The 18882-nt window shown below is 46.2% G+C and overlaps 1 long non-coding RNA gene and 1 pseudogene across 2 annotated transcripts in view; one reads left to right on the top strand and one right to left on the bottom strand.

Annotated features, from left to right (window-relative positions):
• The window catches only part of LOC140215532 (uncharacterized), a 39290-nt gene extending 20551 nt beyond the window's left edge, over positions 1-18739 (top strand). For both annotated transcript variants that reach the window (XR_011892381.1, XR_011892382.1), the window contains exons 4-5: positions 6873-7145; positions 8895-18739. This is a non-coding gene — a long non-coding RNA (uncharacterized lncRNA). The remainder of the gene's footprint in view (positions 1-6872; positions 7146-8894) is intronic.
• Positions 1-18882, bottom strand: part of LOC126543810 (beta-1,3-galactosyltransferase 5-like) — a 106662-nt pseudogene that overhangs the window by 18781 nt on the left and 68999 nt on the right.

Raw genomic sequence — 18882 nt, 5'->3', positions numbered from 1 at the left:
AAAAAAAAAGCAGGGTATTCTGTCGACCTCAGTGTCTCCGCGACAATGAGACATTACCGGAAAGACGAATGCGTCCGTGTCCTGGGTTCTTTTTCTCCTTTCTCTGTATTTGCGACCGTCTGCCTGGCCGTCCCGACGCACTTACCACGTGCAGATGACAAGGCGTGGATTTTATTCGTGGTTGTGAGAAGAAAAGGCTGAGGGAAGTTTTGCTGGCCTGACAATCCGGATGGCTGACAGCTGAACATCGGCCAGCAGGAGCATAGAGTAAATAGTAGAGAGGAGGGAAAGTGATAACTCAGCGCACTCTCGCATTGCGTGGCCAGCACTGTCTTGTTCCGCGCGACATGCAGGCCATGGACAAAAGTGCGCACGTGCGTTTTTGTCTGCCGAGAGGATGCTTTCTCGTACACGTCAAAAATTTGAAGGTATCTCGTCAAAAGGGCACATTCTTGTAGAGCAAATTTCGCTATTACTGCTTTCTTGCCTTTTTTTTTATTTGAAGGCTTTGCTAAAGCAGGCGTTTGTCTTCTTTATTGATATGTGATGTATGTAATGTTTTCATTCTATTACATTCCTAACTTACTTCAAGGTCGTAAAAACTCGCTACAATAGATTGAGGTACAGAAAAGCGAAGTTAACGGAAGCATGTAACGATGTTCTTTGTCACACTTTCTCGACACGTATGGTATTGTGCAAAATAACACATGAACGAGACACTATAGCTAATAAGGCTGTATTTCAGATCCCGTCATTATTTACATGTTTCGGGAGGAGGGGGGTATGAGCTAGCAAGAAAAAAAAACAAGTAGTAGACGGGGCATTCGCAATAAAGCTGGCCACGAGGCTCCCTTTTCATTTTTCTCATCCGTTGATTTCAGGACCCTCATCTGCATACTGTATGTACTAAACTGGTGTTTTATTATGTATTCATCATTATCAACATATGAGCTGCTCTTTTTTGTGCGCTTCGTCACATGTTCTCTGCTTGACATTACTTATTATGACAATGCAATATGCAAAACTTTTTCCAATAAGTTCGCGCTCGACTTTTAGTGAAGTGTTAGAATAGTATATTGAAAGGCGAAGTTGCACATCAGGTTTGAATAGCCTGCCAAAAGATGTCGTAATTGATAAATACGATCTCCGCGGCGTTCGTTTTTCGGAATGGTCGACTGTTGGCGAGTTTTCTTTAGAAGGTAGGGTGTTTTAGGGCCGCTAACTCAAATATAATTGCAAATCGTCTATTAGGTTCGTTTGTAGTCACAAATCAAATCGTAGGGAGTGTGCAATCCCCGCTTCAGCAGTGCATACTCAGGTCGATTTTATACCGAAACACTGCCAGGGCGCACGTGCGCAAACGACAAAAAAGAATGTATCGATTAGAAATGTGCATCAAAATAGGCAGGACCCCATTATCTAAAACACGACACCTATAAGACAGAGTGGAAACTTTGACAGCATTTTTTAAATTTTCTTTCTCTCTCTTTGGGAACTAGACCTTGAGGTCAACTATTACAGTTTGTGTATCCAAACAAAGGACAAAGGAAAGAGCGTATGTACAACAAAATACCCATAGTACACAGCACACTTTCATCACAGTAATATATATAAGGCTAGGTCGTGGCGGTGTTGCCCAATTTCAGATAAGCAGGCATGAAACAAGCCATCAGCTCCACAATCTTGTTAGTAGAATATGATTCGCGCATATTTCACATGTGCTTTCTTTGTCATGTCACCCAGGGTTCACAATGCTTCAAACAAGGGTAATTTTGCAGATCGCCGCCATCAAAATGCGGCCGGTACGGCCTGGTGTCGAACCAGTGACCTTGACTTCAACAGCGGACATGTGCGTCACACGAGTCGATAATATTTTTCTAAAAAAATATGGTGAGGAAATTCTGTTGGACACATGTTCAACTGTCATCGCACTGAGCGAGTCTCTGGCTTGGACATGCCAGTTTGTGCTGCTGACAGGTGACAGCCGTATCTGCTAATTTCTGAAACCTCTCATGAAAAGTATTCCCGCGCTGGTCATAATTCATCCATGTCGAGAACCATTTTGTCGAGGCTGTCGGCCCTTTCACCATAATCGTGCGTCCGATCACAACAGCCCGTCCACCGGCTCGAATGGGGGCAGCTCATCGGTGCCCATTGAAGAGGCCTTGGCCGCTCAGCAGGCACAGCTCCAGCTCAAAGTCCCAAGCTCGCCAGGAGGATCGAAAGGCCGATCACAACAATGCGTTATCCTTTAGTCTATGCTAGTCTTATCCACCGCTCACGTCCGGCTGATCCCGTTGATAACGTGAGCGGACCGTCGCGCTAACCACTGACCAAGCGCGAAAAGCACGAAAAGGCATTATCATCGGAAAGGCATCACTACACAATACTGGCCCAGGCCAGTGGGTGAAACCACGTGGTGTGGATGGGGCGCAATTTGTTTGTTCTCTACAGTCTCGTCTTACTCCGCGTTGAGTACTACAACATTAGTGCTTTTCATGTCGCTCATACAATCAGATTACATAAGCGTCGGTGACAACAGACAACGAATAGAAGCATCGATAACGTTCGAGAAACTTCCGATACATGCAGGTGCGTCCTGCGACCGGTGAAAGACTAAGTACACGTGTCAATACAACTCCATTCCACAGCGTTGTGTCAGCCAAAGAAAAAAGAGAAGGGGGAGATTCCTGTATTGTGCTACTGTAATCGCGCCATCTACAAGGTCGACGACTGAACAGAAGTTTCACGAAGTCATTTTAGCGCACCATGGGCGAGGCCTCCTCCCTTCTTCGGCCACACAGGCGGCTCTCATGCTTGGCTGGCACGTACTAGCCCAACAAAAGCAGGAAACAACAGCGTGTCTCGCGGCCTTGGCTATGCCTCTGGGAGTGGTTCCTCTAACTATTCAGGATGATTGACAGGCATTGTGGGGGAGTCCAGGGGTGCAATCTTATAACGGTTCCAAATGCGAACCGGGGCCACTATTCTGGACATTCCGCCATTTTCTTCGAGGTGTAACATTGACGCGTTCAAATTGACGTTGATAGCCTCGTTTTGCTTTCGTAACATGACGCAAACTTGACGTTTTGCCTAAGAAACTGAAATGAAGGCATCTAACCTAACGTTCTTGATAAAGCAAAGCAGTTTTCCTCCCCAGCAAAAATAAAGCAGCTAGCTCAAAATGTACGATTATTCCGTCGAAAACGCTTCTCGCTTCCGTCGTCTGCTTCATTAGCTAGGATGCATGTACCCGGTAAACGGAATGAGTCATCGTACGTTGGTGCCAATGCGCTTGTTTTCTACCTCGAGGCGGACACTCCCATAGAGCCCAGCGGCCGAATTCACTGTAGCGCACCAAGAAGATGGTATTAACATCTCCCGGTTTCGGTTTTAGCGCGCGCGTTTTGAACGCCAGTTGGTACACGCCACGCCGGCTCCGCTGAACGGCGCGGCATCTATTTTATTTTCGCTTCTACTGCTGAACCACGTGCGGCCTTGGCGCAGAATCGTTTTATTATTTAGTAAAAATGATTGCGAACGATCTTTACAAGCCTCCACCAAATCTGTGTTACATGCAATTTCATAAAGAAAACGCAAGACGTCTTCTGAAATGATGAAATGTTTATTTTGCTCTTTATAAATGCTCGTTCCAGGCTTCTTGTGCATTCATCCAAAGCTGTGGCACCAGGTAAGCAGCCGTCGTTGCCGTACGAAGCTCCACCGGATGCCATCAGCTGAAAAAAAGTAAATTACAAGCATGAATCATTATGGTATATTGATCTAACAGGAATATTGCGCGTAGAGGTGAAACGTGCGTAAGTGGTGAATGAGCAGCATTACAGATAAATTCACTTTTCATACATTTCGCAGTAAATAGACTCTTTCCAAACAATGCCATAAAATCTGAAGAAAACATTCCATTTTCAAGCATCCCTCCCTTCCCGGGCATTATTTCCTGTACTTTAAGAGCACGAATAGTCAGGTGACTGCGCGGTTCCAAAACAACTTGGCCTCAGTCGACGCGATGGTACGCAGAGTACACAGAGGTGGCTTGAACACAGGCTCTCAGCCAGACAATGTTACACGCTCGCAGAATGCCTTCTAGTCGCACTCAAGACAGATTCATGGGTGCAAAGCCTCTTTTCAGTCGCTCAGAAGACACAAATGTCAAGTTCTTGAGCTCCTCGGCGTTATCTGTTACGCGTGCTGCCGGCGCAAGCAACACACTCCCGTGTTATCACTCTTGGCAATCGCTCGTCGTGTTTTCGACAAGCGTGAGTACCGAAATAAGGTATATGTTGTTGCAGGGCGATAAAAAGCGTCACAAACTTGTCCCACTAAAATTCAGTACAAGCAAAACTAACTCACCACGGCCGGCTTGCTTTTTTGCTAACAGCTTCACAACCCCAGGCGCAGCGAGCATGCCTCAAAAGTATCCGAAAAGGTTACGAAATGAATTTGGGGGGGGGGGGGGGGGGGGGTCAGAGAATGTCAGAAATGTCAGAAATTCAGAAATGTCAGAGAATGTCAGAAATTTTGGGGGGTCAGAGAATGCGTCAGCAACTCCTCCCAGTAAGGTTCAGTACAAGCGAAACTAACTGCGGCACACAGCCGAGCTGCTTTTCGCTAACTGCGCCACTACACCGAGCGCGGCCACTGTCCTTGAAAAGTACCCTAAAAAGTAGCGAAATTAGTTACAATAATGTCTGGGGTCAGAGAAAGCGCCAAAAGTTGTCCCGGTTAGATTCAGTACACGCGAAACTGCGTCACACGGCCGAGGTGCTTTTCGTTACAAAGCCAGGTGCCACGAGCGTGCCCAAAAACTACCGAAATAAGTTATAATAATGCTTGGGCTCATAGCGTCGCAAACATCTCCCACTACGAGCAATTAACTCAAATTAACTACGCTTGGAAGGCGAAGCTGTTTTTCAATAACTGCGTCACTTCAGTTATCAGGGGCGCTATAACGTAAAACTATTCCAAACTTTTCTATTCCATTTCTGCAATCAGTCCTCCGCTATTGGTCAAGAACTTTTTTAGACAATCCCCACTTCACCTGTCTCTCACGCGACGTCACGAAAACCGCGATGGCTCCCCATTTCATATGACGTGTACACGCTGATTATGCATGATTTGACTGAACAAAAGAAAAATTGTTATTTCTGATTCGATGCCTTTTCGCCGTTAGCCCTCTGCAATTGGTCAAAAGTTTTCGGGCTGCACCCATTTCACCTACCTGTTGCCCGACGTCGCAAAACCGCAAAAACTCACCACGTCAAAGATGCATTAATATGCCGAACAAAACTGAATTTTCTTCTGAATAGCCGCAGGCTGCCCCGTTCCGAAACAAATAAAAGATGGCTGCCGCCAATCGCTCAGGCACTGGCTATCTCGCACTTGCTGGAGAGCATGGGTTTATTTGCGCACAATAAAACTTTTTGCATGGCCCTGTAACGTTTTCGAGCACTTTCAGCACGTTTACCACCTCGCTGTAGCAACTCTTCTTTGACGAGGATCCGTCTTAGCTGCAATCTTAACCTTCCGTTGCATGCCACCGCGATTTTCGACGAGCCATCGCAAGCTACTAAGGGAAGGTGGACCAATCGCAAACGCCGGTACCACCCTCTTCATCGGGTTATCGATTTTCAGTGCACTGGCTCAGCCCCATCGAATCCCTCTCCACTTGAGCGTGCTCTTCACCTCATGCCAGACAATTAGATAAGGCAAGCCGTTCAGTGTACGCAATATTATTCGTTTTTAAAGCAAACAAAAGTGACCTCCTATAAACGAGGAGAGCATTTGATTGGTCTTTTCAGACAACCCGGCGGGTAACTGCCCGGTGCTTCCATCGGCGCTTACGCAAATTTGACGTCAGGAGATTGGAATAGTTTTACGTTATACGCCCCCAGGTTCATTTTGTGCGGTAAGCCTAAATGTGCTTGAAGTGCGTCACAGACAGTCAAACAAAACTGCTCACCTTGCTGTAGTGCAGCAGTGCAATGTCAAAATGCAGACGGAACACAGGAGAACGCCGGGAGCCTAAAGAAACAGGCTACATCCAAAACAGACGGGTCGCCGAGCACGTGAGCTTCGCATGCGCGGCCGGCCTCGGTCACTCCTGTGGCATGTCTGGCGCTTGACGTATGCACGCGCGTCTGACGTACCGCTAGCTTGTTGCTAGGCAATGCAAGAAAAATAAGTCGCTAAGTATAAGTTCATTTACACGCGAAACTTTTTTTAGTTTTAGTGGGAAAAAATAAAAAATATTACACGTCTGTAAGTTCGTTTCACATTCTTTTTTTCTGATGTTCGCGTCAACTAACGGATGGAGTTGAAACTAGGCGTGACGTGTTTCCTGTTGCCATTTTTTGCCGAGTGTCCCCTCTTGAATTTCTCTATGAACCAGTGGTGATGAGGGGCGCTATTCTGGGGCCGAATCTTATAACGGTTCGGTTGGGGAACCGTTCTTTTGGCCTTACCTGATTGGCCAAAATTTTGATAACGTCACAGGTCGTCAGAGGCAGCGGGGCGGTATCGCAATTTTTGAATACGTCACGCATCTGTCAATCATCTTCAAAGCGAACCGGTCGTAGGAACCGGCAAAGGGGTAGTCCGCTTTGGGTTTCGTTGCTGTGTCTTGGCTGTGGGCTTGCGACCCTGGCTGCGCGTGCCGGTCGCGCGACCCCGGAGACACGCAGGCGTAGCGCGCGCGTGCGTTGGTTGCTTCGGAGGCTATTACTTGCCTTCATCATCTGCTTGGCGTTGCTCTTACAGTATAAACCACGGCTGGAAGTGCGATACGCGTTCGAAGAAATGAAGGATAATGAGTTGCACCGCCCCTGCCGCCTTTATAAGTAGACCTTTTGCAGGCTACGCTATCAAATGGAGGAGACTCGGGTGCAAGCGTACCAGTGGTCATTCCACGCAAAGGAAAGAATATTGTGCGCTGCGGTTCATCGCCACCGGCCAGCAGCTCCCAGAGGTCGGTCGGACGTGAAGCATTCATCGGAATGACCTAAATCTCTCCTGCCGACACTGTCCACAAAGTTGCTCTCACACTTACTGTGTTGGCCGGTAGAAGGGCTGAGTCAGCTTTCCCATGACCTCCGCTCCAAAGCCAGTGCCAAGGGGATATTTGCAAGGTGAGATCGAATTCCCCGTGCTATCGCCAGCGTGAATAGCTCGCAGATCGCCGTTCAGGGGTGCGATCGGAGATGGTTGTTCGGCGCGTTCGTTCGGTTACCGGCGCGCGCGATTGGCCTACTCCGCGCCGACGTCGCCAGCCGCGGGGCGCCGCCCCGTTTTTGGTGACGTCAAAATGACGACACGCTCCTGTCAATCATCCGCCCACCGAGCATTTCGTCCGAACGCGACGGGAGTTGAGAAGTTTGGAGCGATCATACGGCTTCGCATGGCGCGTCTGGTGGATTGGATTGGATCCAACAGGCGGCCTTTTCGGCTTTCTTTCGGCTGCGGAATAGCACGTTTGAATCCAATCCATAGTTTAATTCGAGAAAATGGCGCTTCCGTTGGGAACTTTTGTTGTTGCGCTGGCGTTTCTAGAGGAAGGAGGAGAGCGGGTGGCGGTGCGAAACGCGTTTGAAGAAATGGCAGAAAGTGAATTCCGGCGTCGTTTTTGTTTCTCAAAACAAATAATTCGTTGGTTGTACAGATAAATCGACAACATCATTGGTGCCAGCGAGCCACTGGAATGTTGTCGCTGCCCCTTGAAAAGTGCGCCACTCCTCCCGTCGTTTTCTTTTTCTTTTTTCTTCTCGCTGTGCGCGACACCACCTAGGGACGACGCAAAGAACCTTATAGTTATAAATTGCAGTAGTGACACGTACTACTATTTGAAAACGTGTTTGGGCTTGAGAAGATAAAATACGTTTTTTTAGGTAACGATTTCATTCATTTGGAAGACGAGAAATATTTCGTTTTGTAGTATACTGTCTGCAAGCAGACGACAAACGACGGAAGTAAACTTCCGGGGAGGTCACCGCTTCCTGATTGGCTGCTCTCTCCGCCCCGCTGTCACAAATTTTGCATACTGCAACTTTGTGACGTTGCAGCAACTGAACAGAACGCGTATCGAACAAAATATCTCCGATCGCGCCCCAGAAATCAGAAGGGTTCAAACTAGGCTGGTTCAACGCTTCCTTCGTTCGGCTGATAAAACCATACAGTCAGGATGGGAAGATATACTGTGGAGATATCTTATTTGGCTGCCCTTCTTTTTCAAGTTCAGGAGTGCAACACTTTGTTCCTCAATTTCACGGCACAGCGCGCACCGTCAGCACCACACTCTTCGATTTTACTTCACGCAGGCAGTGCAGGGCCCGTGTATCGTAATGTTCGATTTCAAGTTCCATTGCTTTTATCACACAATGCGCCGTGGGGCGCAGATCGCAGGGATAGCGGCAGCGAGCGAGTCATGTCCAAGCCGATGACGAAGGGCGAAAAATGAAGGAAAATTGATATAGTCGGCAAGTAAAGGTGTCCCCAAGAACCAGTTTACGGTTTTGTCACGCTTGCTACTTAAAAGTGCTGGCAGTGCGTTCCTGTTGCGTGCATCGTGCGACCTCCTGGTAGCAGACGACTTAGCGTTGCAAGCGTAATGTATTTACGCTTGCTATACTGCCTGTCGGCTGAGAGTGAAAAAGAATGACATTAATAAATTACTGATGCATAGCATAAACACCAGGCACCACACGCTTATATACTTCAGAACCTGGCGTATAATATTTAATTTATATTTTACATTTATTTAGTTAGCATGATTCCGCCAAAGAGGGCAAAATTTCCCGCGGATATTCCTTCGTCCGTTGACATTGCCGTGGCGCGGTACATTGCGTACAGCGTTACATGCGCTTTCATTTCACGAACTTTAGTTCCTCCTGTCCCACCTGGCCACAGCAACATCCGGTAGAGCCCGGTCCAGATAATGCAGCGAACAAAACACGGAGACCAACGCAAACCTGCCCGCACGGCGCCTTTGCCGCTGTACGAAACCTACGGAGTAACACGGGTGAGCGCACAGAACAATAACAAAGCCGCCATTGTGGCCCGAAAGGTGTGGCTGCTATAACAAATATGTAAAAAAACTGCAAAAAAAAAAAAGGAAGGAGAACCTACTGCGTCATTTCCTCCACACTTTTCTCCTAGCGCGCGGAGGGGGTAGGGCCTCTCCTTAGTTATCTTCCTCCATGGTACAGTGTATACTAGAATAAGCAGTGGAACGACCGCACTCCTTGGGCGACTATCGCGGCGGCGCTGTGATCGGCGACTACGGGGAGGCGCGCGTCGAAGCCTACGCGGCATGTGGACTCTAAAGGCTACTTCCACAACTTCTTTCATTCATTCGCACCCAGGACGCGCCCGTCAAGCGAAACGAATTTTTCTAGCATTTGAAATTTACCCTTTCTCTATTTTGGCCAAAACCGCGATGCAAAGGTGCTTGCTTGCACCGATTGTAAATGCCGGTACACGCCGTGCGCAGTGTTTACTGGCATGAATAGATGAGACGAAATAAAAAAAAAAAACTGCAACAGATAATGATTATCTTCAAAGTTTTATTGCACCCTTCCGTGGCATGAGGATGCCAAGAATTCACATACTATTAGGATGCACAACACAAATACACAAAATGTTCCAGGTCAAGACAATGCAGAAGTTACTAACATACACAAACATACAGTGATATTAGAAATACATTAAGAGGTTTTCCATGGTATGACAAAATTGAGAACTTAATACAAAAATGCACAATAGAAATAAACATGTTTAGCAATGCCATGGTTAATAAGTACAAATATATAAAAAGCGACACCCACTGAAGGATTTAAAGAAATTCACAATACAGATAAGCAACTCTGCTGTACACACAATACAAAGGTTAATTAAACTGCAGCTATCATTCAGAAATGCCGGCATACCAGTCAAATTAATGGTTCAATATGCAATCAATTCAGCCTGCTTAACTTCAAGTGCTTAGATGACTTCCGCTTGGAGGTGCTGGCTTTGTTCAGCCCCTTTACAAAAAAGTGGAGCCTGGTTGTGACATAAAAGCCGACAACACGGGGTGTCAAGCATTCTGCATGCGCTTTGCAACCAATACTCAAGGGCCTGGCAGAATTAATCATCTCCAGGATATCCATTACACTCTCACTGTGCACCTTATTAGTAGAGAAAGAACTAATGAAAACATCCTCTAGGCGTGTAATAAATCTAAAAAGTTCAACTGAAGGGTACAACAAACCACCCTGATCTTTGAACTGCACAAATGCAGAAGCAGCCAACAAGCGCCCTTGCTCAGTTGACAGCAAGAGGCGGGCAATGCAATCAGGACATTTGGTCGGTAGCACGCACTTTTTTGCCACATAGCCTGAAATGTAATATATTAACCTTGACTCGCTTCTCTTCACATAATACACATGTTCATCAGTTTCTGCTGGCAAGGATGTAGTCAGAACCTCTGTATTTTCATCTGTGTACAACTTCACTGTTTCCAAAAACTTTCCCTTAGTGGTACCCTCTTCTCTGTCGGTTGCCTCAAGGAGAGAGTTGATCACATCATCCTCCACATTGCTGCCTGTGACACTTCGTGCCAAGTAGTAAAAAGAAAGACAATGAACAGTCAGTAGAAACTGCTGCGGCGTTGGATGACTGTTGCAGCCCGATGAAAGTCTCACTATACCGAAAAAGTTCTCAACTTTATCCTGACTAAGCCTTGAAGTTAGCAAATATTTTAATCCCACTTTTTTGTTCAAGTAGTCAAGAAGCTCGAGCGTACTTGTCAGTGTTACCCTTAGTCCTTCTGCAGTTGAGTCACTGAGAAAATGCCTCTTGTCAGTGTGACGCTCCCATGTGTTCAGAAATTCAAGCATATCTTGGATCTTTTGTACACTGGTAGAATTGGGTGCTAGAGCTTCTGCTGGATACCTAGAAGTCATTACAGCAATCAGCGACTTAATTCTTGAAAAGAATTTTGCAGTAGCTTCTATGCTGCCACAGCTTCTCTCCAGTTGTGTCTGATAAAGAAAGAATGCTTGCAGAGGTCCCTGTCCAAAGAGCTGAAAAGCATAACTCTCTCATTTTTTCAAAGTTGTTCGGTGCAACATGAACACTTGATATACCAGGCATTGCCCTCAATGCAAGTGCACTGTTGTCAAGTGTCAGGGCTTCCTTCACAAACTGTATGGACACCTGTCCATCTGTTGTCTTGAAAGTCGTGTCTAGAAGCCGGTTGCCAATATTCTTGACAAGATGAGGGAAGTCAGAAAGAAAATAAAGGAACCGGCTACTGTCAACTGGGTGTTGCTTCTTGCAGATAACTTCCTTCATTGATGCCTTTACATTAAAAACTCTCCACATCTTCCTATTCCAAGAGGCTGCATCACACATTATATAGTCGATAAGAAGCCCAGCTTTTTCTGCGAGTACTGTGGCCTCAAGTAGAATTTTCGCAATGACATTCTCATGGCTACCAAAGACACCAAGCACCTGCGTCCAATTGCCTACAAGGGGCACAAACATTACAACAAGGCCATGACTGCATGGCAAGGTCTTTTGGTCCTCAGGTGTGTACGCTCCAAGGTCGACAAAACCTTCAATTTTTCCTCCTGTGGTCACTGAAAGGTGCTCGGAGAGCTTCATTTCATCAATGATAATGCCTCCATGCCTGTGAAGTTCATCTAGTGGCACCGTTTTATTTTTTAGTGCGATCAGCATTTGTTCATTAAACCCATAACCATCCCTGTATTCAGCTGTGTATTTCCTTATAGTCGTTTCACTAGGCAGTGTTAGAATTGCCTGCTTTCGCATATATTTGTAAAGTTTTGGGCTACGCATTTTAAGTAGTACACACTCCAAAATCCACTCTCTCGTAGACCATCCCACGTGGACTTTTCCTCTTTGAAGCTTCAAAACACTGCCAAACGGCAAGCTGCTGCTTCGATGAGAGATGCTTAATCTTCTCAGCAAGCACTTCTTTGGTCGCAGCATTATCGGCTTTCATCTTACCGAGATCTTCGCTGAGCTTCATTATTTTTGATGTAAGGCGCTTGTTCTTGCGCGTGCATGCTTGCAACTTCTGCGATGTTTTCTTAGGCGCACATTTTGGCGACTTCCGACTTAGGAGACGTGACCGGCGGGTCAGAAGCGCTTTTCTCAAATATTTGCACACAACACACGGTATTCCATCCTTGGTCGTTCTACCAAGGCAACTTATGCTGAAAGCAGCTTTCCACGTGTTTTCTACTTGGTTACGCAAGCGGTATGTAAGACTGCTCATCAAAAGGACCTCGTCGTTCGATCGCAGCAGCACCCTTACACAGATACATCTCATTGGCTTGTTGCAAAGCATTCATTGCGTCCTGCACTGTTGTCAGCGATGACTCTGCCACCAGCTTCCCACACAAAAATGTCTTCACACAAAAACCACCAGAGCTATCCTCTGTGCAAAACACGGCCCTTTCAACTCTCACTTCAACTGTGACGGCGTTAAAGGTGCATGAAGTGAAACAAATTCCTTCCGCGTCATGCATCTCATGCAGAACCCAGCGCTTATTAGGCGGGGTTACATTCTTAAGCGCGGCAACAGTCACGACGGAATTTACGTCACTTTCGTGCTCATACACACAAAATGTCTCACAAACATCGGTAGGCTCGTCTACAGTCTAACGCTCTGCAACACTCGAGAACAGTACCTATTTAGCTGATCTGTTGATCTCTTCAGCCTTGCGTTTTCTCTCGTTCCTTCTCAGCACCACGCGCTTGCTCAAATACGCCGGGGCATTTGGTAAGATTGTTGGCACGGCGTCTGATGAAAGCGTATGCTTTCCTCGCGGTAGACGAACTTCTTCGCCGTTGATTACGTGCACATAGTCCCTGACAACACAGTGCGGCTCAATGTGTAGTTTGCAAACTGCACAATCCTCCGTAAGCTGTTTATCCGCTTTGTGCAAGTTCCGCTGCCATAGGCTCCGTCGTTCAGGGTCCGCAGGTGCCTTGAAAAGCGAGGGCTTCTTTGTAGCGTCCGCTCGACTGTATTTAGTACTACATCCAGGGGCGAAGCAATGGTTCAAGCGTTGCTTACCCATTGCTGAAGCAAGGAGTCACCGTTCACAGACGAAGTGTATCGAAAAACACGCACTAAATGAAGAAGCAGGTAGCCGAAACAGCGTGCCTACGCCAAACCTCGCGCACGTGTTGTCAAGGGGAATAGCGTAGTCGACGACTGCAGCGCCGCTGCTACGTTCGCCACCTGCTGTGACAGCTCTGTCAAGGCGCAGTCCCTGGCAGTCGTTTCACTGCCCCATTCTAGTACACCGTATCCATGGTTTCCAAGCTGGAAACCATGGATTCTAGTACACTGTATCCAAGCTCAATCGTTGCAATTAATAGCAATTGTACGCGTTCCCGGCGTCTTCTGCACTTCGAAGAATATAGATTGCGCTCAAATATACGACAATAAGATTTATATCAACGATTTATATAGCGTAATATACAAAGCCACAAGAACGTTTGAATCCACAAGCACGAAGATCAGACAAATCCATGTACTTCCCATCATTCCCATAGTAGGACAACGACTGCAGCGCCAGAGTTCTCTCTAGTAATTTTTGTAGGAAACTCTATGGGAAACTCTATGGTTCACGACCTACTGAACTCCAGACCTGCACAGATCTCCCTCCTCCAGCACGCCTGGTCTAATTCGCCCTTTTAGCCGCTAGGGAAAGACCGTACGAGCAGAGCAGAGTGGCGCTAGTTATAACCTGTTCGCTGTCGTCTGCTTCTGCGATCTGTTCAGCGCTTGTCTTGCCATTTCGGCAGGCACAAAGCACCTGTATTGGCGGTAAATGAATAAATTCACAAACATACAAAAGAAGACATATTTGCGAATGCTTTGCGTTTTAATAGTGAAACTAGAAGAGGAGGAGCGGTGCAAGAAATGTAAACAACGAGCACAGGTGGCCACTGCAATGCTAGATCGACAGCATAAATTTCCCTTTTCTAGCCTCCGTAGGAGAATGGGAAAATTGTTTAAAAAGATTCATAGCATAATCTAGCTTTTTTTAGTTGATTACAGGTAGCCTAATGTCGTAGATGACTTTAGGATTTACCGCTGTGTTCCGTAGTGAAAGGCAGATGATCTGATAAAAGTATAGCAAAAGTATTCACCACTAAGTCCTCCGCCCGATATGTGCAATAGCTGATCGATTCTGTTTCAAAGGGAAGGTGAGCATATCTTGTTTTTAATGTCGTTGGATGTCTAGCTCAGTAGAAAGCTTACAAAAAATTAAGCGATCCCAGTGCTTTAAAACGTGCTGCACTGCAGGCCTTAAATCGTGTCACGAACTCTTTTCAAACTGTAAAGCTAGCTTTTCTGCATGGTATGGCGGCAGCATAACGGTGGTGCTTAAGATACGTACGCAGTGAAGCTGTGTGTAATTCACTTTTTGAACTCACGACGCATTCACGGGCAACTTTTAAGAGTTAAAATGAGTGGTAATCGTTCTGTCGTCGGACATTACGGTGGTTTAAAGTTTCTAAAGAGCGCAGAAGAGAATTTTACAACGTGCACAATGAAACTGATGTGTACATTGCGAACTCCATACACAATGTGATTATTATAATCTGCTTGAAAAAGGCAATAGGAGCGGCTATTTAACGCTATTTTAGAGAGCAGCGGACTACACGCTCCGACATGATTTAGGTTCGGGCAGTCAACTTTTGGAGCCAAGTGACCGATCAAAGCCTTGTGACATCACTGTCACTGTGTTAGCAAAAATCATCAACTAGACAAGCAGTTCGTCACAACACAACAGCTGCCGTACTAATTACAACGCCGCACAGCCACCCACCGCGTAGCAGACATATGGATGGATGGATGGATGGATGGATAGATCGATGGATGGATGTTATGAGCGTCCCCTTTGGAACGGGGCGGTGGGTTGCGCCACCAAGCTCTTGCTACTATGCTGCCTTGTATTGCTTTCGCAATAAAAACACTATGAACTACCACGTCCAAACTTTCTGATCCCCTGTTGCGAACTGTGCTTTTGTACATCTCCATCTTTTGTCGTTTCCCTACTTTTCTTCCACCAATCCTCCAATCGCCTCTTACTAATGTCTATTGCGGACCTGTTTGCTTTACCACTGCTCCCGCTGAACCCAAGGGCTTCAAGGAGGCCAGTGGTGCCTAAATCGACCGCTGGGTAGACGTCTTCACATTCTAATAAAATATGCTCCGTCGCTTTCCTAGCTTTACCGCAGCAAGCACATGCTTCTTTCTTCTTATATCTCGCTTTATAGGTGCGTGTTCTAAGGCATCCCGATCTCGCTTCGAAAAGTAATGAGCTTCCCTTTGAGTTATCATAAATGGTTTCTTTCCTGATTTCGTTTTTTCCTCTTAAGTAGTTACTCATGGCAGGTTTCTTTTCCATTGCCGCCACTCATGAGATTAATTCAGCCTCTCTGACTTTCCGCTTGACCTTCCTTGTTACTGTGTTGCCCACCCCACAGGCCGCATACTTGCTGGTAAGCTTCCTAGTTCTTTTCCTGCACTGTCAGTCAATGTTTTGCCTGTACAGATACCTGAACACTCTCCCAGCCCATTAACTTTCTTCCATATTCCTCAGCCGTTCTTCATACTCAATTTTACTGCGAGCTTCCCTCACTTCAAAACTAGTCCAGCCCATATCCCCCTGCACAGCTTCATTTGTAGTCTTCCCGTGAGCGCCTAATGCGAGACGACCCACTGACCTTTGGTTCCCATCGAGTCCTGATTGTACCCCTGATTTAAAGCAAACAACCGCATTTCCAAAAGTAAGTCCTGGAACCACTACCCCTTTCCACATACCTCGGAGGACCTCGTACCTATTGTATCCCCATAGAGCTCTGTGCTTCATTATGGCTGCATTTCTCTTCCCCTTGACTGCTATGGTTTTTTCCTGTGTTTCCATATATCCATTGCCTTCGTTTATCCATATACCAAGGTATTTATATTCTGTTACCCGAGGTATTTCTTGGCCCTGTATCTCCACTGTCTGTTCACTGTTTTCATTGAATACCATAACACCTGATTTTCTGACACTAAATTTCAAACCTAAATTGTTGCCTTCCTGTCCAGACGTTGCAAATCGCTTTGCTTGTTAGCGAGCAACACAATGTCGTCCGCATAAAATAAACCTGGGAGTTGCTGCTCTATTACTGTACCTGCCTGTTTGTATGAGAGATTAAACCCGATATTACTTCCTTCTAGCGCCCTCTCCATCCTCACCATGTACATCATAAACAACAGCGGGGATAAAGGGCACCCCTGCCTCAGTCCCTTGTTGATATGAACTTTCTCCGCGCTCCTCATCCCTTCCCATTCAACGCAAACGGTATTTTCTAGGTAAATCTCTCTCAAAAACTGTAGACAATCGTTACCTAAGCCTTCCCCTACCAGAATATCCCACAAAATGTTGCGGTCTACGTTGTCGTAGGCTCCTGCAATGTCCAAACAGGCCACATACAACGGTCTGCTTTCTGCTTTTCATATTTCACTACACTGAGTAAGAACAAACAAGTTATCATCCAAATGCCTACCTATTCTAAAGCCATTCTGAAGCTCTCCCAAAATGCCATTATTCTCTGCCCATGCTTGAAGCTTTAATTTGATTGCCTGCATTGCTAGCCTGTATATTACCGATGTAATGGTCAACGGTCTATACGAGTGAATTCTGTCTTTCTCCCCCTTACCTTTATAAATTAAATTCATTCTACTTTGTCGCCAACTGTCTGGTATTCGTCTATCTTTTATTAAAGTTTTTTGCACTGCTTTCACCAGAGCTTCCTTACTTTTTGGTCCCAGTTCATTTATCAGCCTAACGGGAACCTCGTCTAGCCCTGTGGCTGTGCGCTTAGGAATTTCCTCTTCCGCTTTCTTCCAGTCTAAATTTGTCAGCACCAGCTCCTTTTCCATTTGGGTCTCTTTCATGCTCTCTTTTTTTTTTCTTTAAATACAACCTCGTCCTTGCCTTGGAAAGATTCGGCTGTTACTTTTTGGATGTAATTTATTGCCGCTTCTCCTTCCAGTCTGTTTTCATCTTCGTCTAGGATATGTTGTTGTATTGTTGTTGAGTTCCTGCCTAATAATTTTATGCGATTCCAAAACATTCTAGGTGCGGCCTTCTTTTTCTCACGTATTTCTGACAACCAACATTCACTTTCACCTTTTAATTTTGCTTGCACCAGTATTTGAACCACAGACTTTTTCTCCCGGTATATTTCCCATATACTGGTTACTTCATCCTGTGGCAACTGCGCCTTCTTTGCCTGCCTGTGCTCTCGAGATGCTTTCTGTCATTCGGCGATCGCTTCTCGTATCTCCTTGTTCTACCAGCTTTTCGGTTTCTTTTTTCCTTTCCAACGAACATGTTGTTTCTCTTTCCGTATTTCTGTCGTTATTACACTTAGAAGCTCACCATATTCCCACTCCTTACTTGGCCACTTGCCAAGTTCTTCCTCAACTCTAGTGACTATATTTGCTATTTGTTCAGCGTTCAAATTTGGACTGGCCATTGTGCTTTCCTTGCTCTCTTTCCCAACTACATATCCCATTTTCAAAATGATGCGTTTATGGTCACTCCCTATGCTGTTAAACCCTTCCTCATCGATGACCATTTCTCTCAACTTATCATAAATTCCTTCTGTCCTCAGACAGTAATCAATGGTCGATTGCCGGTTTCCCACTTCCCACGTGATCTGTCCTTCACACTTAGCCCCAGTATTCACGATCACGAGGTTATGTTGCTCGCAAAGGTCTAGCATTGACTTCCCGTTATTGTCGGTATAGCCATCTAAATCCTGTATGTGGGCATTCATGTCACCTAATAGGACAATCTCAGCACCATTCCCGAAACCCTTAATATCAGCGCTTATGCATTCCACTAACTCTTTATTCTTCTCTGTGCAATTTTTGCCGGTCTACAAATACGTTACTCCCAGCCAAGTTTCTTTCCCACTCATTGTACCTGATAACCAAAGATGCTCTTGACACTGTGAATTTACTCTTTTCCATTTGGCTCCCTGATGGATGAGCATTCCGACTCCCCCTCCCTTTCTTTCCGACTTAGTTCTGTTGCACCCTTCCCATACATAATTCTCAATAACTGGCGGCTCTTCCGAGTCTCTAAGGTGCGTTTCTGTAACCGCATACACCCCTATTTGTTCTCTACGTAACTGCTCCTCAATCTCTGCCCACTTTTCCTTTCTTCTGCCGCCCTGCATGTTTATGTAGCCTATTGCATGGCGAGCTCTTGTTCTTGCTTTCCTCCTTTTTCTGTTATCGACGGCAACGAACAGTTTCTGTTATCGACGAACAGGTTATAAAAGCGCCACCTACGGCCGTCGGTTGAACGAAAGTGGGCGCAAGCTGCTCCCATAGAAGCCAGATATCTGTGCAGGTCGGGAGTTCCAGTAGGTCATGGCCCCGTTTTGTTTACGTAACGTTAGGGACCCTAGTATCGTCACGCCAACTTGACGTTTCGCCTAAGAAGCTGAAATGAAGGCATTGAATGTAGCGTTATCAGTAAAGCAAAACAGTTTTCCTCCGCAGTAAAAATAAAGCAGCTATCTCAAAGCGTATGATTATTCAGTCGAAAACGCTTCTCACTTCAGTCGTCTGCTGCGTACAAGCCGTCGCCTGCTTAATAGCTAGGATGCGTGTCCCCGGAAAGTGGAATGAGTCATGGCATGTTGGCGCCAACGCGCTTGTTTTCTTGCTTGAGACAACATACGCGACCTACCAGTGGTGATGCGCGCACCGATAGCGTTGCGCGCGCCAGAGATATCCACTAGCGCGACGCAAGCGCCGGCGCTGCCATCTCTTGT

Source organism: Dermacentor andersoni, chromosome 1 (assembly GCF_023375885.2).
Source record: "Dermacentor andersoni chromosome 1, qqDerAnde1_hic_scaffold, whole genome shotgun sequence".
Classification (NCBI taxonomy): domain Eukaryota; kingdom Metazoa; phylum Arthropoda; class Arachnida; order Ixodida; family Ixodidae; genus Dermacentor; species Dermacentor andersoni.
Note: the sequence above shows the minus strand (reverse complement) of the source record. Positions and strands in the feature narration are given on the sequence as shown.